Source organism: Ailuropoda melanoleuca, chromosome 2 (assembly GCF_002007445.2).
Source record: "Ailuropoda melanoleuca isolate Jingjing chromosome 2, ASM200744v2, whole genome shotgun sequence".
Classification (NCBI taxonomy): domain Eukaryota; kingdom Metazoa; phylum Chordata; class Mammalia; order Carnivora; family Ursidae; genus Ailuropoda; species Ailuropoda melanoleuca.
In genome coordinates this window covers 185,312,336-185,335,717 of record NC_048219.1, presented here as the reverse complement: position 1 = coordinate 185,335,717, position 23,382 = coordinate 185,312,336, and the positions used below count along the sequence as shown (strand labels likewise).

The window sequence follows — 23,382 nt, the reverse complement described above, 5'->3', positions numbered from 1 at the left end:
TACTTTCCTCAAGTCATACCACCAGAGGGGTAAGGAAGCTGGGGTATTGACCCCTACATCCTATCCATCATCAGTTGAAGTTTTTTCCCCTGGAGCATGAATTCCTTGGTATTTTCAGTCTGCCTCGCTTGCTCATGGGCCAAACACAATCCAGCCACCAAAGAAAACCCTTAGGCAGAGTGAGAGAAGCTTGCAGGTAGACGCCGTTGGTGTGTCTGGGAATGGTGGCCGCGGAGGGGCTATGAACAGGGCAGTCACAACACTGGCTACAGTGTGTGTTTCTACAGACTACATAATACCAGCAATTTTCTTACACATTTTCACTTTCATATACTTTCCTTTTTTCTTGAACCCCTCACTTTTATATGTTGGGGCATGTAATGGGTTCAATGGTGTCCCCTTCCCCCCAGAAGATACACCCACATCCTAACCCCTGGAACCTGTGAATGTGAAGTTATTTGGGGAAAGGGTCTTGCAGATATAATTAAGCTATGGATCTGGAGCTGAGATGAGCCATGTGGGCCCTAAATCTGATGACAAGTGTCCTTATAAGAGAGAAAGCATGTTGGGACAGAGGAGGGAGAGGCAATGTGACCACAGGGTCAGAGGTCGGAGTGATGCTGCCGCAGCCAAGGAAGACCTGGAGCCACGAGAAGATAGAACAGGCAAGGAAAGATTCTCTCTGAAAGACTGGAGAGGGCACGGCCTCCAGAACTGTGCAAGAATCCATTTCTGCTGGTTTAAGCCACCCAGTCTGTGGTAATTTGTTATAACAGGCCTAGTAAATGAAATTAGGCAGTTTCCACAAATTTGTTTCTGGCCCATCTTCAGAGAATGCCACCAGCCATTACAGTAATTGAACTTTTTATTAGAGAAGAGAGAGTCTACACTGACGGTATTCCCAGGCTGGTACAGGTGCAGCAGGCCTTAAGACCTAGGCTCTGGTCCCCTGGGTCTTCTGGCTCCAGACTACAAGCATGGCCCTTCTCTGAGGTTCTCAGGCCATTTCAAAGAAGCCACAGAACATGTGATCTCTTCTGTGCTCACTCAGAGAGTCTGGAAAAAAATGAGTTAAATTAAAGCTAATTGGTGAAGCTGATTACTCCATTAGAAACACTTCAAAATGCTTTCTGAAAATTGTTGCAAAAGTTGGATACTTATTCCACAAACATTTATAAGCTTCTCTGGTGTGCCAGGAATTTTTCTGGGTGCTAACTTCCCAGAGGGAAGAATCCCTAAAGAAAAGTAATGGTTGTTGTATTAAATGTACCTTTATTGAAGTCCACATTCCTACTCTAGACAAGGGCTGTGCACATGGTGCGTCAGGATGGAGAAGATCCACTTTGTTGGGAGTCCTGGCCTTCTGACCCTTCACTTGGGGGACTTACACTCCTCCTGCAGTCCACTGGGTTCTGAAAATGCTGTCCAGGCATGGTGTACAAGAGGAGCCCCATCCCCAGGATACAGTGGATGCAAAGGTCAAAATACCCCCCAGAGTTCCATCCATATCTTAGAGAACAACACCTGCAGGCTTGAAATAGAAGGAAGATAGGAACCTTCCCCCCTGTCCTTCCTGGACCAGTTAGTCTAGCCTCCTCCAGAATGCTTCCCAAACTTTTCTAGCCCAAGTAACCCATCCACCAATGGTACTCTGGGTGAAACCACCCATGCTGATCCAAGCATTTATATTGTTATTTACCTGTTTGGTTAAGGTAAATAGTGGTTGAGGACCTGGAAAGCAAAAATAGGACCTCAACACTGTCCTAGTTCAGTAAAGCCATAGATATTCAATAATTTGTTTGAATGATTATTGAATGAAATTCATTAAACACTTGGGAAAAAATGAATGAATTTCAACACTTCTCTGCTCAAAGCCTCCCACTGGTTTCCCGTTACACTCAAAGGAAAAGCCAAAGTTGTTACAGTGGCCCCCAGGCGCTCTGGAACCCAGCCACCTGCCATCTCTAGGACTTCAACTCCCGTCAGGCTCCCCTTGCTCATGTCTCTGGCCTTCCCAGTGTCCCTTGAACACACGCACCATCTTTCCTCAAGATTTTGACAAGGGCTGCCAGATTTAGCAAATAAAAATAGAGCATTCAACTCAAGTTGAATGTTAGGTAAATGATTTTTTTTTAGTATAAATATGTCTCGTGCAATATTTAGGACATACTTATACTAAAAAAAACTTGATATTTTATCTAAAATTCAATTAAAACTGGGAATCCCGTATTTTACCTGGCACCCCTATACTAATCCCTTTGCATGGGCCACTCTTTCCCTAGGTGTCGACGTGACTTAGCCTCTCACTTCCTCAGATATCACCTCATTGGAAAGGCCTGCCATTAGCTCTCTGTCTAAAGGAGCACATCACCTTATCAAGTCTGTTCCTATCCCCATTCCCAGACTAATTCTTCTTAGCACTTATGACAACTTGACAGAGCACATTTTTATAGGCTATTGTATATCTTCCCCCACTGGCGTGTCAACCGCATATGAGCTGGGACTTGTTTCCTCATTCCTGGGATGGAGCCTGGCACAGGGTGGGCCTTCAGTAACTACTTGCTGATTACATAAAGTCAAACGGCTTCTAATTTGCTTTAAATTGTTGATTCCTATGAATGCTATTTGCACGTAAATATCAAGCTTTAAATTTTAATATCGCTCCCCTTCAAGAATAATACTCCCTTCCCCCCTCCCCTTCATCCATCATGACAGACCCTCTCCATCAGAAGATGTGTCAGAAGAGAAGGGAGTTGACCTTGACTCTTGGGATTCTTCAGTTCAGTCTTTTCCTTCCTTTGTTCCGTGCTGAATGCCAGCTTGGCGACAGATGTCATTTACTAGATGTCACAGAAAACTCCTCAAGTTCTCATCCTTTAGTTGGCGGAAAAGTATATCCCCAGAAGTCCCACTGACACTTAAATCAGAGGACTTGTTTGACCTTGCGTTTTCACCGAAGTGTTGCGTGAGCCTGTTTATCTGTAATTGACAATCCGGCGAAGGCAAAAATAAACATTAGTAATTGAGGGGATGACCCATGTTATTCCATCCCACGTTCCAGTTTTCTATTTGTCCCTTGCCCAGGGATAGGGAGAGAAATTTCCCTCTGTCTTATTACAGAGTTTGGGTAGAAAGAAAATTGTAACTGTTGTATGTGTTGCCAGGTGAGACATGCTGTTCGCATCCTCATTTCTCAAGTACTTGAAGGATTAGGCATTGTTTGGGAGCAGCTAATAGGCAATACCCTGGTTTCTGCAAAGTTGACAATAAGGGCGTCTCCGATCACCCATCCGCTATCCAACAGAACAGCTTTAGCCTTTCGGATCTATGCCCAGAGCAGAGGTTTGAGCCAGGATAGCACTGGTCAGTCTAGACTAGATGGGGCTCAGGAGAAACTATAGCTCCCCCAAACTCCGGTAGCGAAGAGTCTTTGCGACTTTCTCCCGCCCCTACCACCACCACCACATTGGGCCAGGTTCCACCACCGTTTGCCTGACTCCCTGCCAACCGACACTTGATTCCAGGCTCTGCCCCAGAAATCAGTCCTCCCCTCCCCCCGCCCAGGGACTGATCTTCATGATCTCTTTCACTTATCATGAAATTGTTAGCAATCTGCCAGTCAAGGGTCCCCTGCTTGACTTTCACAACCCTTCATCATCTACTTTCTTCCTAGCTGATCAACCTCCCCACTCCCCAACCCCTCGTCTAATTTCTACCTTCTTTTCTAATCTACATCGACCCCCAGGCATTCCTTCAGAGCACCCCCTTTGCCATCTCTTTACCGTGAGACTGCCTCATCTTCAGTATCCACTCAGCCTTTGTTGATTTCCCCTTGAAGGTCCCAAAGCTCCCAATTTAGCGTTTGAGGAGCACTTGCTGCATTTCGAAGTTTTCTGTTGTCTTTTATTCCCAGCTAAATTGTAAGTGCCTTGAGATCTGGAATAACTATATAGAAAATAAAATCTATATCTGATGATTTATTTTTAAATGGTTCCAGTAGCACAGCACCTAACACTTAGCACCAACACATAAATTGGTGGCTATCCCTTCGTTTCTCTCCTACGAGCAATCATGAGAAGACAGGTCTTTGCTGGTCCAATGGCTTCCTGACCCTGGACTTCAGACAAGTTTATTTTACCAAATTTGGGGAAGCTATAGTATTTTGACACTGCCTCAGTAAAGGCTGCTGTACAGCCTCTTTTCGAGGAATCAAAGATAAACGTTGATGTACTGGACTGATTACACATTTTCCCTAATTCTTACAATAAACTCTTGTGAAAGGATTGTTATCTTCATGTCACGATTTTTTTAAAAAAAAGCTTAGTCAGATAAGAAACATGCCCCAGTTCGCATAGTTAGTAGAGTTGAAGTCAGGATTTGAAGTCAAGATAGGCTAACTTCCAAGTCCTCAAGTTTTGGCTTCCAAGGCATCTCCCATTCATTCTATAGGTATTATTAGAGAATTCAAGCACCAACACCATTAGGACAGAAATGCGTGAACCAAAGAGTATGTGCTCAGGGGAGCTGTCAAATGTTCAAGTACACCGGCAGCATCGAACCCTTAGGAATTAGTCAATACATCATTTCTTTACATTTTCATGGATATTTGGAAAAACTAAAATCACAAAGTCTTCAGAGAGCACCACATTTGTTCAAAATTTTGACATGCTAAACCTGATAGCGCTCAAAAAATATTACATATCTAAATGTGATTGATTGACCTCCTTGGCAGGGAGGAAATCAATGTTTTGCTTTTCCTCTAGTTTGGAAGAGCTTTTTTTCTTTTCTTAAGATTTTCCTTTAGACATCTAAATGTTTAATCCAAATAAGTCCTGGGATCCCACATAGCTCCTTCTTACAGTTGCATGGAAAAATGCATGGCTCCATAGCCAAAAAAGTAACTTAATGGAAATTCCATTCTTTAGTTGCATCTCTTATAGAATATCAGAAGGGATCAAATTCCTAAACCATGAAAACCATATCCAAACCCTATTTCCTCTCACACCCATTTCTTTTTTATACGGAAGTTGTTTGAAGCCTCTCGTTTGCCAAATCCCCAGAATTCTTTCTGACATTCAACCCACATGAACTCTCACTCTCCTGCACCCCCTCCTCTCTGTTTACTACCCTTCTCTGCCCATTCTTCCCACTTGATGTTGCAAAAAATACCAGATTAGCAGAGTTGCGACATGCTTGAGTGTGGGAAATTTCAATTGCCCACAATGTTTCATGCCTCTCTATATCTATACCTTTTGTAATGTGATTTCATAGCTCCTTCACCTGTTGAGGTAGAAATGGCTGTGTACTAGTTCTGAGCTCAGACTTTCAAAAAACGTTTCACCTGTCTTCTCTCTCAGAACCCTGACATGGCTCTCTGAACAGAGGCCAGCCTGCTGGAGGATGAGTAGAGAAGAGCCTCATTGTTCCAGCTGAGAACATCCTAGACCAGCACACAGCCAACCAACCACCAAACATGTGAGTACAGCCAAGATCACAAAGCCAGCAGGGAGCTAGCCCCCCAACTCATCCCAGATTCATGAGCAAGCCCAGCTAAGACCAGGAGAGCTAGCCAGCCAACCCAGAAACTCATGAGCTAATTAATGTTTGCTGTTTGAAACCCCAGAGCTGAAAGTCGAGCAGAATAGAAAATACTCTCTCTTGACTATATTTTGTTTCTTTTTGACGCTTATCGGTGGGAGTTTCTAAGAGTCAATGGTACTGGGTTCAGTGTTATTCTCTTCTTTGGTCTGATCTATCAAAATGACTCTGGTCAATTTTTTTTTTTAATGTCCATGGACCTCCTCTTCTAAATTTTCTAGCCCCTGCATGATCATAACAATTTCATCTGCGATCTCCCTTGTAATCCAAAGGAAAGGTCTTTTGCCACCACCCATATGGCTTCTGGTCAGAGTCCACTGCAGGGTTTTGCTGAGAGCAGAGCCTACATATCAAAGAAGCATTTGTCATAATCTGAAAGGTTTATGTGTGAGTGACAGCCATGGGTAAGTCATTGGTTCCTGGGACAGAGCTGTAATAAAATCTGCATATTGGCTGCATCCACTTAAGAAATATTCCCCCACTGCGGATATTTGTTTGCCTTCTGACATTTTGGACATAAATTATTTTGAAGTTAGGGTGCCTGTTTCTGAGATATTGCCAAAGAACTGCTTTCATCACATCCAAATTCTGTTCCCACAAGACACTCTATAGTTAGGTTTTTAGACAGCAGAGTTATAATATAATCATGATGATAAAGCATTTCCTCAAGATTTAACAAACACACACATTTTGAGATAAATTGGATTAGGAAATAATATGTAATGTCACCATCTGGTGACTCCCCCCAAATGTTACAACTATCTCCATGCCAATAATCAACATTTTATTAATGCCTTTGAGCAAGGAAAGATAATATTTAAAAGGACATATGGGAATTGTTTTGTTGTGTTTGATAATCTCATGAAGAACAGTGTATCGGAGTGTCTTTGGGGGTTCTTTGATTACAACCCAGAAATCAACCGTAACTAAATTAAGCAAAGAGGAACACACTGGGAAGGTTATGGCATGGCTCTCATAATCAACAGAGAAGCTAAAAACAAAACAAAACATGGCAGGCTCCAGAAAGATAAGGAAGAGCAGAGCTCCAGGTTCGAGGTGCTAGAAACTATTTACGTGTTGCCTCTTCAAGTTGCTATTGTCATGACGAATAATCTTCAACTGTTTTCAGCCTTTCTGTACCATTTTGCTTATGATTCCAATTCCAGGAAGAGAGCGTCTACTTGGCCTAACTTGTGTCGCCTTCTCAATCTTGCCCAAGGGAGGGCTGGGCCACCTCAACTGGCAGGCCCATGAAGACTGCTCCCAGCAGGGCAGAGAATGTGTGAAGGGAAGGGAGATAGTTCCAGACAGCTACATCAGGGTTCCATAACTTGACTCCTGAAAACAGTGCTGGGAAATCAAGCACTAGAAGTCTACAAGGAAGAGCAAGCTCAGAATATTGTGGGAAGCAGAATAAGACCTAAAGCAAAGACTCCTTTCCCTCGTCCTCTGTCATCTTCAGCTCTATGTAGAAATTTGTAAATATTGTTAAAAACACTCCACGGACAAGGCCTGGGGTGAAGGTGGAAGATAAAGTATGTTAAGGGCAATTTGAAAGGACAGAGGGTATTAGCTTTCAGCTTAATTGGTATTAAGAAGATCCTGTTAAAATCACTAAGGCGATGTGAAAAAAGGAGTAGAGCATATATGGAAAAGGGAAAATGAACATGGACAATGAAAAGCAAAGAAGGAAATAAATCTATTATCACTAACAAATGCCATATTAATTATTATTTCCTTATGAAACCATGCAGACTGAACAGACCCAGAATGGATGCCTGCCTGTGTTCGCATCACAGCATTTCCCATGTGAAATGTGATTTCAAGCATATCTAGAACAATTCCAATTTTTGTATTTTCTAAGCTGGTTCTTACTAGAGCTATCTCTGTCTACTTTTCTTTCTACCCCAACCGAATCTTTCTTCTTATAATGAATTTAACTTAATCTTGTACTATTATCAGTGATGGTGGAGAATAAGATGGCATTACCCTTCCTATAAATATCTTCTCATATACTTACCATTCTTAAACCTATCCCCAATCCCACTATGAATCAAGCTGAGTGATCAGACAATCTTCTGCCATCAGTCCTACGAACTCAGCCTTTAACAAGCTTTTTGGAAAGGAGAGGTGTCACTTTCACTGTGTTCCCAGAACAGGCAGAAGTCTATTTGTTCTTCATTCAGAATGGAAATGATTTTTTAAAAAGGAACGATCATTTGGAATTAACTTAGGCCTTGATCCCCATCTTTCCTCTCAAATATACACACGTGAGCATCCCCTCGCACAAGGCAAGGGCAGTTTACCTAGAGTGTATTAAGGCATCTCAGCCTGAGGTAGGTTAGCGTCTCCACATCTCAGATTGCTGAATAAGAGGCAGAAGCCATAGGAAGGAGGATCCAGGGCAAGCTTGGCGAGCAGCCCCAGCTATAAGATCAGCCGCCAACCAAATCAGCCAATTGTGAGATATAATAATAATCAAGTAGCATTTATATGTTTGCATCAAATGCATTACATGCATGATCTCATTTAATTCTCTTATTCACCCTTGCTTTAGGGTTATTTTTCTTATCTACAGATGAAGAAACTAGGGGTCAGAGGGTGAGGAAATGTACTCAAGATCACACTTGTAGGAAGTATCGGAGCCTGGAATCCAAACCATGTCGTCTTGTTCCATGGCCCAGGCTGGATATCACTGTCTTCCCAGGGACAATACCCAGTGCTGGTGGTGGAGACGGAGAACCCAGGCTGGTGGGAAGCTGCCTGAGGGTTCTGGGGGAAGGTGGAAGGGCAGCTATAAGAAATCCAATTAAGTCCCCTGGGCTTTGCATGGGGGGTTGGGCTTGGTCTCGAGAGTCAGCGGGAACCCACGTGGCAGTGCCTGACTATCTCAGACGTGCCCAGGATGATGACCTGACGGGTCATTCAGGCAGAGCTCCTGAGCCAATGAGAGACATGCCTGGTGACATATTAGCAGTTGCCAAACCACTAGAACCATGCTCAGTGTTTGGTCCCAAACCTAGATAGATGATCACTCATGAGTTCCAGAACCAGAACTAGAACTTATGTACTTACTCCCAACCCCAGGACAGCTCCACTCAAATTCAGTACTTCATGTGCCCAGGCACTATGTCCACCCAGGCTCCTGATCCATCCACTGGTGGACCAGAAACCCCAGAACCTGCCCAGCTTGTTCCTGTCACCTTCTTTCTCCAGTGAGGGGAACCCTACCTTGTTCCTCGACCTACCAGCCATTTGTCAGTAACACTGTCCTGTTCCAAATACGTTCTCCCTGGATTGAAAATGCTACTATCCACTGATGCTGACTACCACAACTGCTCAGAGAGCTTACTACTGTACCCTCAGTCCCCAAACTGGACCACTAGGGTCCTGATGTCAGTCACATTAAACCCAGTCTTTTTAAGATGGCTGGCTCCCTGCCTTAGACAGGATCTCCCAAATGGTCACTCCCCCACTGTATCAGTCACTGTGACCCCAGCCCCGTTGAGTCAGCTTACCCCCATTCCCTACAAGTTTGTGGGTGAGGACCCCACATGCTTGGGGACCAAGCTTGAACATGTCATCACAACACAGTTTGCAAAGCAGAAGTCCAGTTTTATTGACTGGCCCCACGTGGTGAGGGACAAGCTGTGGTGAGTGTTCATGTAGACTGAAGACACTTAACGTGCAATTGCAGTCACCAGGATGGGCTGCCGTGAGCTGCCTGGCTCCACACAAGCAGGACTGGGGGTCACGGGGCCATCAGCCCTATCCCCTCTAACTTACCCTCCCATTTCTTGGCATCCATACGAGGCATTCTGTTACTGAATAACAGTATGTTACTCATACAATAACATGCAGTTATTCTTAACTGGGCTCCAGGTTTCCCCTGGATAGCCACTGGCTTTTCGCATTTGGAATTTACATCTCTTCTCTGCTCATTGTTTTTGGAAAAGAATATTTATAAAAGCCTTTTCTGTGGCTGTCCCCTTGGCCTATCTCCAGGCAGGTAGGGCCCTGCTTCATTCAAACACTGGGCTGTTGAAGCTGATGGCTTCACTCATTGGGGCAACATGGAACCACTCCAGACACCCCTCACAAAGAATAACCTCAGCCTGGGTGTCATTCGATAGCTATCAGGAACTGGGATGAGGAGGCAGCTTTTCCAGCGGCCTGAATCTACTTCCTGAGAACCAGGATTTAAGCTCAGAAATGAAAACGGGTTTCAGGAGTCTGTAACAGGAGTCATTATGTTTGTATAAAAAATTTTTTATACAAGGGGTGCCAGGGTGGGGCAGTCACTTAAGTGTCTGACTCTTGGTTTTGGCTCAGGTCGTGATCTCAGGGTCCTGAGACTGAGCCCTAAGTCGGACTCCTTGCTGAGTGTGGAGTTTGCTTGAGATTCTCTTTCCCTCTCTCTCTCTGCCCTTCCCACTCATGCTCACGCTCTAAATAAATATTTAAAAATAATTTTTTTTGAGTGTGAATTTCATTGAAAACAGGGTCCATAGCTTTGGTCACATTCTCTCCCCCACCCCCCCTTCTTATGTCTTCTCAGTACTGTCCCTGGACTACATCTGCACCCACGTTCCTCTACCATCACCCTGGTCCAAGCTCCCAAGACTGTTACAATAGCCTCCAATGACCTCCTGATCTATGCGTGCTCTTGTCTGCTCCCCATCATCAGATTCAACCCTGGCCAGAATGATCTCTTGAAATGCAGATTTGATGGAAACATATTAACTCATACACTAAAATATTTTGGCTTGTGCCTCTTAATGTCCTCCCCTTTGCTCTGCCCTCTATGGTTCTGCCTTTGCCAGCCCAGTTCCCAGGATTGCTGTGATTTAAATTAAGGTGAATGTAAGAAACGATGGCACACATAAAGGTGGGAGAAAAGGTGAGGACATGATAGAACAATGGCCCTGCGGTCTGAAAACTGAGGAAGAGAAAGTAGAACAGAGGGGGAAGGAAGAAGTGACAGGTTCCAGAGCTGCCCTGGAATTGGGGGTGATAGAAGTGGCGGTTTTAAGAAATACCACTGTGTGTTATAAATTATATCCTGGGTTAGTTTATTGTAGTGGTTTGAATAGCGTCCTTCCAAAATGTGTGTCCACTAGGAACCTGAATGTGACCTTATTTGGAAATGGGGTCTTTGCAGAGCTGACTGGTTCCATTAAAATTAGGTCATACGGGATTGAGTAGGGCCCTGAATCCAACACTGGTGTCTTTATAAGGCCATCTGAAGACAGACAGAGACAGACACACATGGAAGAGAAATCCACGTGACTGGGTGATACAGCTACAAGCCAAAGCATGCCAAGGATTGCCAGAAGGACCAGAAACTATGAAGAGGCAAGGAAAGATTCTTTGCTAGACCTTTTGGAGAAACCACAACCCAGCTGACACCCTGATTTCAGACTTCTAGCCTCCAGAAATTTCAGTTGCCGCTCAGTTTGTAGTAATTTGTTACAGCAGCTGGATGGAGCTAATACAGTTACATTACACTGCAGTAACAAAGAAACCCCGAAACCCCAGGGCCTTACAAAGGGGGGTCTTATGTCTCACTCACCCAAAGTCTGATCTCTGCAGGTCCCCACAACCCTTTGACATCTTTCTGTCCAGAAAGATGACCTCCAAGTTGACGGTAGCAGGTGAAGCAAGGACTGAAAGATCACACACATGTTTTTAAGAATCAGACCTGGAAAGGACTTACATCATTACTGCCAAACCCTATCTCATGGTCTCAACCAAACTGCAAGGAAGCCTGGAAAATGAAGAGGAGCAAATAGATACTGGGAGAGCTCTCATACTTTCTGTCGAGAATCCACTTTAAGGGGCCCAAGTAATGATTAGAATGCTCACTGACAGTGTTATGCATTTGAATGCAAGACTATGGCAAGACTGAGCCCAAAGGTGCCCAAAATGAACTGGTCAGGTCATGATTCTCAGAGCCCTTCATTATCCCTTTTTCTCTTAGGAGAGAGAGAAAAGTCGTTACTATGGTCTCCAAGATCAATCCTCTGTCATCTGGACCTTACCAAATCTTTAGTCATGTGCTACTCTTTCCCCCATCTTTCCCTTTGTTCCACAGATGTCTTGCAGATTCATCCAGGGCATTATGCTGCATCCCACCTGGAGGCTTGGCACATGCAGTACCCTGTCCTTAATACCTTCCACCCCCTATAATGGCTCTCACATCATGTGCTAAGTGAAACTGTATCCTTCAGTTATTCTCACATAGTTCCTTAAACTTTCCCTTCTTCTTATCATAGTTTGTCATTATATGTGCCTGTGATTATTTGCTCAATGTCTCTCTCTCTCTCTATCGCTCTCTATTTCGCTGCCATTTCTTAGTAAATATTTGTTAAAAATAAATGGATGGAAGGTTGGATGGATGGATGGGTGAGTTCTGAAAAGGGCCTTGGATCTAAATAAAAGTTAATACTTGCTTTAAAATATTCTAAAGTAGGACATGATTATTATGATGCTTTTGGCTGTAAGTAAATGAAATAATTCAAGTTGCCAAGACAATAAGGAACACTTATTATCTTACATAACAAGAGATTCCAGGGTAGGGGCCCCCTTGGGCTGGTTAGGAGCAACTCAATGACATCATCAGAGACCCAGGTTCTTTCCATCGTTTGTCTCTTTGTCCTCAGCATGTTACCTCAGTTCTTCTCATGGTCACAGAATGGCTGGTATAGTTCTGGGCAGCAAGTAGAAGGGATCTCTTTCAGTATGAATCTGTTTTCATTATCAAGACCATCTTTCTCAGATACTCTCCCCGCAATTGACTTCCCTGTAAATTACTTCTGTCTCTAAACAAATATTGGCAAAAAGAATGGAATTATCATGATTGGCCAAGATTAATCAGGATTTACTTCTGAAACAGCTATCAGAGACATAGATGAATAGATGGCTGAACAAAATCCAATATCTGTGAGCAAGAAAGGGGGATGGCATTGGCAGTTGTCATTATATGCGCATATGATTACCCAATCAATGTCTCTCCCTTTTGCTGCCATTTCTTAGTGTTTGTTAACAATGAATGAATGAGAATTGTGTACGTAACTTATGTACCATAAGCAACCATATCTGCTACATATTGGTTGGCAACGAGTGTGCTGCAGGGTATCGTAATGTCTCCATAGGCACGTTCCAGATTTTGACCTGAGTATTGAATTTATTATGTGACTACCCATCTTGACATGTTACTATATTGAGCTGTTTGTACTGCTGTGGTATACAGGAAATACTTTCCCATGAGTAAGATGCAAGGAGATATCAACTATTACCAAACTGTGTGCACTGGAACACATGAAAACCTTTTCTCATGAGTGGATCAGAGTAAGCTCTGAGACACAGCACTGAAGAGGAACCATGTGGATTATTTAATGCCTATGGGTATAATATCAAAACTTCAGCTTTCAGAAGTGCTCCATGTCTTAGTAGCAATAAACAGCCAGAGTGCCCAGATATTAGTTTCTCAGTGCTGTTCTCCAACAGCAGGAACCAGGGCTCTTTGAATAAATGACTGATTCTAGGGTTGGGTACGTAAGTAAGATGAGCCTGGAGCCTCCTGGAGTTCCAGAAAGCAAGTAAGTAACCAAAAGACAAAAGGATGGGGGCATGTCACAGGGATGGAAGAGGACCTACCAATGGCAAAATCTGGACAAAACTGAACAACAAAATGAATAGGGTGGTATGGTATTACAACCCCAACTCCAAAGTAAACTAAAATTAAGTTCATATTCATAAATAAATAATCGAATTTAATATATCCACGGGGAGAAGGGACAACTCTTCCCCCACGGAAGATCTCCCATTCAATTTAAGTAGATTTGCTACCTCCAGGAGGTGGAACTTGATCTCCTTGGGGGTGCACTGAACTGAGGGACAGGTAGCTGAAGAACAGAGTTTGAGAAGGGGGGAAATAAGAACCTAACAGTGGAGAAACATGGCAAACACGAGCTCACCCACATAACCAGGGTTAACTACACCGGTGATGTTATTGATAGAATACTGTCGTGATTCGTTGTGATGGGAGGGGCACCTCACCTTTGTGGTCTTCTCCCCCAAACCCACTACTGTAGTCTAATCACGACAGAGACTGCAAACAAACCCAAATTGAGAGATAGTCTACAAAGCACCTGCCGTGTATTCCTTAGTCAAGACCCTGAAAAACTAGGGAAGGCTGGGAATCTGTCACCGACTGAGGACATGACAGNCAAGTGGATTAGACCAGTAACTTTAAACTTCAATGTTCATATGACTCAAGGGGGGATCTTATTAAAATGTAGATTCTGATTCAGGAGGTTGGGGACAGGCCTGAAATTCTGCAACTTGAACAAGCTCCTGGGCAATGTTGATACTACCGGTCTAAAAATTACATCTTCAGAAGTAAGGGCTCAGACGACATCGGTGCTTAGATGGGTATGTGTAAGTGATATCTGGCAGGCTTGTTTAAAATATTCCGATTCAGGGGCGCCTGGGTGGCACAGCGGTTGGGCATCTGCCTTCGGCTCGGGGAGTGATCCCGGCGTTATGGGATCAAGCCCCACATCAGACTCTTCTGCTATGAGCCTGCTTCTTCCTCTCCCACTCCCCCTGCTTGTGTTCCCTCTCTCGCTGGCTGTCTCTATCTCTGTCGAATAAATAAATTTTAAAAATCTTTAAAAAAATAAAATAAAATAAAATAAAATAAAATAAAATATTCCAATTCAGATGAATGCTGAATGAATCGATCTGCAGATGAATTCCCAGGTGCATTATTTTAACAAGCCTCTCTCAGATGACCTTGCGGACCATCCTAGGACTACACTTCTAAAACATGCTGACCGAGGATCTATAAGGCCCCTTCTTCACCCCAGAATTGCTGAGAAGATGTTCGATGCTAAGATGACTCAGGCATTGACAGCGTGTGTTCAGAGATGCAGTGAGTCAAAGCTCACACAGACCGCCTTGCAGCGGAATTGTTTCCTCCTCGAGCCTTTAGAATTGTGCAGAGGGTAGCCTGGAGAAGCTGAAGAGTGTCTCCCAGGGGTCCTTTAGGGGTTATTGCTTTAAAAAGTGACCATGGATCTCCGTGTCTGGTGTCACTTAAGAATTGGCTTTTATTCTTTCATCAGAATCAGTCTTGGGGCGCCTGGGTGGCCCTATTGGTGAATCATCTGGCTCTTGATTTCAGCTCCGGTCTTGATCTCAGGGTTTTTTGTTTTTTGCTTTTTTTGTCATTTGATGGGGGGGAGGGGCAGAGGGGGAGAGAGAGAAAGAATCTCANGGACAAGAAAGGATCTCATTAAAAAGGAAAAAAAAGCCAGTGTTGAACTTGATTTATCACCTTAGTTGGCCAGTCCTCTGGGATGAAGCACAGGGCAGGTGAGTGTTGATGTGCGGAGGGAAGAGCCCGAATTTATTGGGCCTCCCAGGAGTCAGAGAGAGGAAGAGCTCCACTTGGGAAGGGTGCAAGAAGCCCACACGAGAATGCCGGGGGCCTGAGGATGCCTATAGAAATGAGACGAAGGAGGAGAAGCCCCCGAAAGCTGAGGAAGAGCATGGGTCAAAGCCTCACCCACCTGCACATTTCTCCAGGGGCTGGTTGGTTCCACAGGTCATCATGGACAAGCCAAGTTAGGGTGCTAGGAGAGCAGGAGTCTGAGAAATCTCCCAGCTATACCACATTCTGTTTACTTTACTCTGGAAAAATGAGGAAACTCTTGTCCTCATTCTTTCAAACCCTAGAATCTAAATNGTGGGAGGCTGGTGGCCTGCACTGCTGAGAAGCACGTTGCTGCAGAACGAGACGCAGTGTCAGCTCCTGCCCGGTAACCAGCCACGGAGCTGGTTGGGCAGCCTGCAATTTTTTAAAAATAATTTTTTTTCTTTCTTACTCAGAAGCTCTTCTCTTCTACTCAGAAGCTCTTCTTGAGAAAGCTGGTTATTCCACCCCTTCAGTCTGGGTGTCATCTGATGATTCGGGAGTCTTCCTGGGCGTTTGGAGACAAACCAACACAGTGCTCCGAAAGCTCTGGAACCTGGTGTAAAGGTGGGGACCTAAGACAACAGACCCTTTTCTCTATTTAATCGCAGAACACTTAGCTTCACTTTCCCCTCCCCCAACATCTGTTCTTAGGGACTGGGAAAACAGTAACAAATGCTATCATTTACTGATTTCCGCAATGTGCCAACCACTGTAGAATGCCTGCGGAAAGTGCTGGTATGGAGCACCACGAGCAAGGGACCCAACCAGACTAATGAAGATCAGCTGTGGGCTTCAGAATTAACAACAGCGATGTGATGGGCTGACTGTCTGTCTCCCCCTCCCCCCCAAATTCCCAGTGTGACCAATTTGGAGATAGGGCCTTTGTGGAAGAAATTAAGGTTAAATAAGGTCATAAGGGTGGGGCCCTCATCTAATAGAATTAGTGTCTTTATGAGAAGAGACACAGAACTCTTTCTCTGGATTTCTGCATAAGCGCAAAAAGAGGCCATCTGCAACCCCCAAAGGGGGGAATCGTTTTTTTTTCCTTAGAGGGAGAGAGGAGGTGGGGAGGGGCAGAGGGAGAGAAAGAGAATCTTAAGCAGGCCCCATGTCCAGCTCGGAGCCCGATGCAGGGGCTCCGTCTCTCCACCCAGAGATCATGACTGAGCTGAAACCAAGATTCGGACACTTAACTGACTGAGCCACCAGGTGCCCCTCAAGGGGAGAGTCTTACCAGAATCTGACCATGATGGAAATCTTGGATTTCCAAACCTCCAGAACTGTGAGAAAATAAATTTCTATTCATTAAGCCACCCAGTCTACATTATTTTGTTATGATAGCCCCACCAGAATAACACAAATACTCACATCTGTGAAATTCTTGTGACTTCACAAAATGCTTTTGCCTAAATCATCATATTCTTTTCTCACAACCCGAAAAAGGTATTGTTATTCTTCTAGGTGACATGAAGAAACTGAGGCCTGGGAGAAATCAAATGCCTTGCCCAGGGTCACAAGGAAGAGGTGGCAGCCCTGGGACCAGTACCCAGGCCTCTGTGCCGTCTTCTGAGTTCTTCCTGCATGCAATGGTCTGAAGAGCTGGAAGAAATGGAAGACTGAGAACATGCAAACTGCTCAAGTGCCAAACCTCGCTTGGTCTGTGAGTGACAGTTTTGGGAACAGTAAAATTAATTGTGTTGTTGGTTCATTCCACAAACATCTATTACGGCTTTCCCTGTGCAAGGCACTGTATGAGAACTTAAAGATATAAAAAAACTATGGCCATTGCCTTGAGGTTAGAGCCTACACCAACTGCTCACATCCAGGGCAGGATGTGGTCATGTGAACTAAGCAACCCACACTTAGATCTGCAGAGTGCTGAGTGAGGACCCATCAAGGCCAACCAGGCTGAGGGGGGAAATTGTGAAGGATGGAAATTATTTCAGTGGTGGAGGAGGGTGGTGGAAGATGTCCAAAAGTGGGCACAGCCATCCCTCCTATCCTTCATGAGCCTTTTGCAATGTGATTTTTCCACTCCTCTTGTTACGGACTAAAATGTGTCCCTCCAAAATTCGTACATTGAAGCCCCACCCCTCAATGGGACTGTGTTTGGAGATAGGGCTTTTAAGGAGGTAAAGGACATAAGTGTGGGGTTCTAATCCAATTGAACTAGTGTCGTTATAAGAGGAAAGACACAAAAGATCCATCTCTCCCTCTTTCTCTCTCAAAGAACACAGACACACACAGCAAGAAGGCAGCCATCTAAAGACAAGAACAGAAGTCTCACCAGAAACCAACCTTGACGTTAACTTTGTCCAGGATTTCCAGCCCCCCAGAACTTTAAGTTAATAAACATGTGTTATCTAAGCCCCCGAGTCTGCGGTATCTTGTTAAGCAGCCCAAGGCGCCCATGGTATCTGCCATCCGGAGGCAGTCTACTTCTCCTTCAGCCTGAGATAGCTCTGTGGCCGGCTGTGAATGCAGCCAGAGTGACATCGTGCTAAATCCCAGGCTCGTCCCTCCAAGGTACTGCCACTCCTGTTTTCACCCTCTTGGAGTCTTGAGCTGTCATGTCAAGAAGTCTGAGTACTGCTGGAAAATCTGTGTAGAGGGAATGCCCTCAGTCTGAAATACGATGAGGGAAAAAAGGCCCATGAAGACGAAAACACTGGAGGCGACTGGTGGCAGAGGGTTCCCACCGTCTTTGTTGAACATCCATAACTGTGAGTGAGGCCACCTTGATCCTGCAGGTGCACGAATGAGGTCGGACGACACCAGTGAGTCAGAGATGAACCATTCAGCTGAACCCTGTTCCACCAACCCACAGAATCATGAACAAACAAGATGGCTACTTTAAGCGATTAAGATCGGGAGAATTTGTAGTGCAAGAGTAGATAACTGATACAGGCAGAATGAGAGAAGGGTATACGGAGCAGAGGGGGCGGTTTGAATGATGGTACGGTATGAATTTAGGTGTGAAATCCTGGCTAGTAAAGCCTTTAGGACCATCTTAGAGCAAACGAGAACATATGGCTAGCGAGGTAGGCTGGAGTTGAATCGCGGAGAGCTTTCATTGTAATAATTTTCTACTGAGTACGTACTTAGCTTACCCAGCTAAACAGACCCCTTTCATAGATTAACTCCTTCATTCTCACATAAATCTATGTTAAGCTTATACTATCACAATCCTCCACTTTACAGATAAGGAAACTGAGGCTCAGAGGTTAAGTTAGTTGAAAAAAAATCACAAAGTGGTGAGAAGGGAATTTGAACACAGGTAGTCTAATTCTGGAAGCTGTGACCTCTACAGAAGATTGCCTAAGCCAAGGAATTTAGACCTTAATGATAAAAAATGGAATTATTTTAAGTCAGGGCGGCGTGATTAAAGCTGGCAACAGTGGGTAGAATCTGAAAGTTGAGAGAATGGCTAGGTGCTATTGGAGTGGTCCAGGTATCAAGTGATAAGCAACTGGATTAGTAAAAAAAAAAGAGTGGGGGGAGAGAAATAGGAGAATAAGAGGGATTTGGGGGGGAAAACTATTAATAGAACTCAGGGAATGACTGGATATGGATGAAGAAAGGGAAGAGGAGGAGCCAGAACTCCTTCTCTTTCTGGCTTCAGTGACCAAGAAGACAGTCATTCCTCCAGAACACTTAGGGAGCCATGGGAAGAACGGCTTAGAGGAGGCAGAGAATAAGTGGGCTTTAGACTTATTAGGTGGAAGGGGCAATGGGACACTAGGTGGAGGTGTCTGCCAGGCATTTGGAGATATGTGAGTAGAAACTGGGGATACAGGTCAAGGTCATCTGTAGATAACGGGTGTGGAATTCACTCAGAACTAAGCAAAGCTTCACACATCTAGGATATGTCAGTTAGTGGTCCCTGGTTGCAAGCAAAAGAAACCAAATCTGGCTAAAAGTGAAAAAGACTCAAAGAAATGAGGAGTCCACTGCGGACCTCTACTCACAAGGGACAGGAACCACAATGGTTCTGGGGGCCCAGGTGAAGAACTCATGAATCGTCTCATCAGGCTGAGATGAGTCAGCTCCAACTACCTTCCCCAATCCTCAGGATTCAAAGCCCTGGAAGGGGATCCTCTTGGCTTGGTCATAGACCCACCGCTTGGCCAAAGAAAGTAAGTAAGGATACCTTGTCTTCCATTCTCAACAATGTGGCACAGAAAGCAGGAGAAGTGATTTTCCAAAGGAAACCAGATTCGGCTAGCAAGACAGGAGGAACAGATGCTGTGTGGCCAGTCAACGTTCACTCCACTGAGAGAGCGGCCCGAGGAGAGGCAGCGGAGGGCAGCTGGCACAGCAACACGCAAGGTGGAGGGGGAGAAGGGAAATGACGAGGGAAAGAGAAAGGCTGGCTAAGGAACTGGAAGAGACAGAATAGGCTAAGGAGTTTCGAAAATGGGCAAAACACCAGACTTAAATGCTGCCAAGAGATCAAAGGTGATAAAGGTGAAACAGTGCCGGGGCTGGCATCTTTGGAAGTTATCGGTAACCTTTGCGAGACAAAGGGGAAAGGATGAAGGGCGTGAGACGGGTAGAAGACCCAATGACGCAGGAAAGAAGGTAGATCAGAGAGGGGCAGGGGTCAGAAGACAGCATCCATTGTTTGGTGGTGAAAGGAAGAAGACCTAGGTTGGGGATGGAAGGGGGCTGTAGCACAGTGATCCTCAGGACCGGGGGCTTTCCATCCCATTTGGCCAAATATAAGGACAAAATAATAATTAGCGGGGCGCTCACTGATATCTTTTCTCTGAAGCTCTTGTGAAAAGTAGTGACAATGAGAAAGTGTGAATTGATGCTCTGCCTTCATCTGTTTCAGAAGTTACAGAAAAAGAAAATTGTATTTATTTAAAAGCCAACCAGTAAGAGAAATAAAAAGACAAATGCCTTTTGTGAGCCTAAAAAAAAAAAAAAAATCACACCGAAGCAACAGTCCCAGAAACTAATTGTCCGAGTGAACTGTTATAAGTAGTCTCCTTTCCCCCGGTTGAGACAATCTTACATAACAACATTTGCATCCATAATGTTGTGTAACAAGTAATGTTGTGGTGTAATGTGTTTTAAATAGGGGTTAGATAGCATCGGAGTGACTATTATCTTACTATCGTGACATCGGTCACTCTTCCAGACAAAACACCATCACCCATTAGGAAGTAGGGATAGTTTTTCCTTAAATACAAGGTCATACTGTTCGGGTGTATGGGGGAGCAGTGGGTGTGGGGCAGGGGGATTTTCATCTTCTTCCAAAGCACTCAACACTGGATCTCTTCCAAGAGAGGAAACGAGACTAAATAGATCATTTGTTTTATTCTGTTTGGGCATTTCGTGCGTTTCTCTCAACTGCGGCTTATGGACACAAAGCCAAACTCAGAGACTAGCTGGAGCTGGCTAAGTGCCAGGTCACTTCTGAAATTTTTTTAAGGAATAAACAATTTGAAGCTCTATCTGTGCTTTAAGGCAAGCCACACAACTGAAGGACAAAATGAAATTCTGCTGTGAATGTGAATCACAAAGGAAGAGGCAGGTAGGATAATAATTTGGATTTCTCAAATAAGACCGAGGTAGACACAGGAGGAAAATGCATGTTCAAAGTACATGTCTATGAGAAATACACTTCAAAGAGAGTCAAATACAAGGAGAGTGGCTGTTCCTGGGCACCAACTAGGTAGGAACACAGCTGCCTTGGGGCAGCCCCCTAATGATGGGTGTCAAAGTGCCTTGTCAATTGAATGTCATGGAAAGCTTAGGAGATTGCTTCTGGATCCTCCTGTGGGCATCAGGAGGGCCGGCCAACACCAGCCATGCACATTCTGTAACAAGCATAGTTGGTATTCCCCACATATCCTAGTGGCACAATGGGTCTTTGTCTTGAATCACTTCCCTTTGGGAGACACTCATTGGCAGTCCCATCCAATGTCCAAGGAGAGAGAAAGGCACATTCACGGTTGGGCTTAGTTTAGCAGATTAGTTAACACTGCATCCTGTCGATTTCGGAATTGACAAGTCATGTACAGTATTGCTCAAAATGTTCCTTCGACAGTACTGGGTAGAACAGGGAAGTGAATGGCAGTCATTAAAAGGTAAACAAAAGAGGTAAGTCCCAAAGACTTCTGATTGTTTTATAGCTGAAGAATCTGGACCCTAATTACACTCTAATTGGGAAAATAAAACATTTTCCCCCTAAAAAAGGTTGGCTCCATTAAAACAAGAGACCGAAACCCCTTCAAATAGTATCTGTGCTTTCTTTCAAAAACTTAGAGTAACTTTACTCTCAATTTTAAATTGCAAAAAATTAACCAAAGTGTGTGAGATATAAACCAATATATCAAATGTTAATCTTCTGATTGGGGTATCATATAATAGTTTTGCAAAATGTTACCATTGGGGAAAACCGGACAAATTATACCAGGGACCTCTCTGTGTTATTTCTTACAACCGCATGAGAACCCATAATCATGTCAATAAAAATTTTCAATTAAAAAAAGTGATTCAGACGGAAATGGACACGGGGAATCAGGCAGGTTTTCCTAAACGGTCTCTACCCACACTTCTTGGTTCTCATTTATTTCTCCATGCACTAGTTCCCTGAATGACTCCCTTCCATCTGAAGAGGCTACTCCCAGCTTCTCAAAGACAGCTCTGGGCTTTTCCGCTGGAACCTCCCGCCCCACCCCCCACGGCATTCCTCCCAGGTCCAGCTGGGCCTCCCAGTCTCCAGTAAGCCCTAACATGATGCCTGGAGCAATACTTACCATGTCAATAGTCACTTGGCCCTTATTCACCCACCAGTCAACAAATATTTATTGAGCAACTACTGTACGTGTCATGTTGGCTCTAGGCACTAGGGACTGGGAGAGGTGAAAAGCATGGTGGTTTCTCTTCCCTGCTTTCTGGGAGTATATTTTCTAATGAGGAAGGGTGGAAGAGAACTAGCCAAGAAAAATGTAAAAGGAAAAAAAAAATTCAAATGATGGTGAGTGCTATGAAGAAAGTAGTAAGCTGGAAAAAGTTGAAAGTGACTTTAGCTCAAGCAGTCAGGGAAGGTTTCCTAGAGAAGGTGACATTTGAGTTGTGACCTGACTATAAGGAGGCAGTCATAAGCCGATCACAGGGGCCACGGGAGAGCATGTTAGGCAGAGAGAACAGCAAGGAAAAAGCATTTATATCCTGCCCTGTAATTAAATATGAATATTAGGCATGACTGTAAAATAATGAAACAGGTTTTCTTTTTGTGGACTGTGCTTCCTTTTTATTTTAAGAGCCAAACCTCCCATAGCATGTTTCCCTGTAAGAGAGGCTGTGAATACCCTCAGGCTGGCCCAGATTTTACACTTTTAAAAGTGACTCCTTCGCCCCAACACACACACACACACACACACACACACACACAGAGTCTAGCATGGCCGCCTACACACCAATTGTAGATCATCCAAGTTGCTCCCATCAGTAGAGGCCACCTTATTTCACGGCTGCGTCTGAGGAAGATGTACCACATTTCCTTCTCACAGTTGGGGCCGTGGGCCTGCCGGTGAGGCTTCTGCACCGAGGGCAACATAAATTATGTCATTAAAGTTGTGTCCCCACAAACCCACGTTGGCGCAAAGGAGGACTGCATGTTCCAGACCTGGGTAATACAGCTGGGAGCCAGAGGCGGATATGTCGCCGGCCTCAGGTCTGCGCCTCTGTTGCGCACAAGGTCCCATCCGTTGTAGTTACCCACTGGGAAGGGCTGGATTCCCAGGACTCTGCGGGTACTTCACGCTGTCACCGCAGCCACGAATCCGGATTTCTAGATTCCCTTGTCTGCCATCTGCCTACGGCGACCAGCCGACCAGGGGAAGTGGGCTGCCGGGCACCCTGCGAAGCGTCTCAAGGGGCGGTGAGCCCCTCCCCGGCCGCGACCCGTCCCCGTTATCCCCATCACCCAGACCGGTGAGCACTGTCCCGGGGCACCCCGTGTCTCCCCCAGGGGGCAGCCAAGACGACTTGCCAGCGTCCCCGGGACGCGCCGCGAGCCTCTGGGTCCCTCCCTGTCCCCCCACACACCCGGACCCCGGCGACCCACGTGCAGCTCGGCGGGGGCTGGCGCCGCACCCCGGGCTTGGCGCGTTTCCCGGCGCGTTCCGGGCGCAGCCCCACGACGTGGAGCCCTTGGGAGCGGCATCCGCGAGGCCGCGGCCGGAGTGGGGGCGTCCCGGCGTGCGGGCGCGGGGACGCTGCGGCCCGCTGGCACACAAAGGAGGCGGCGGGAAGGCGGGGCGGGGCGGGCCGGGGGGGCGGGG

General features: G+C 45.2%; 1 long non-coding RNA gene across 5 annotated transcripts; it reads right to left on the bottom strand.

Moving 5' to 3' along the window:
- Nucleotides 1-882: 882 nt before the first annotated feature.
- On the bottom strand, nucleotides 883-23,152 carry LOC109489527. Of its 5 annotated transcripts, none has more exons than XR_004623643.1 (4): nucleotides 22,725-23,152; nucleotides 22,516-22,637; nucleotides 2,718-2,979; nucleotides 883-1,056 (listed from the first exon to the last, which is right to left on the bottom strand). It is a non-coding gene; the product is annotated as an uncharacterized LOC109489527 (long non-coding RNA). The 5 variants fall into 5 exon arrangements; XR_004623642.1 differs by having other exon boundaries at nucleotides 2,759-2,979; XR_002142543.2 differs by lacking the exons at nucleotides 883-1,056; nucleotides 2,718-2,979 and adding exons at nucleotides 15,543-15,635; nucleotides 16,451-16,681.
- Between the last annotated feature and the right edge of the window lie 230 nt (nucleotides 23,153-23,382).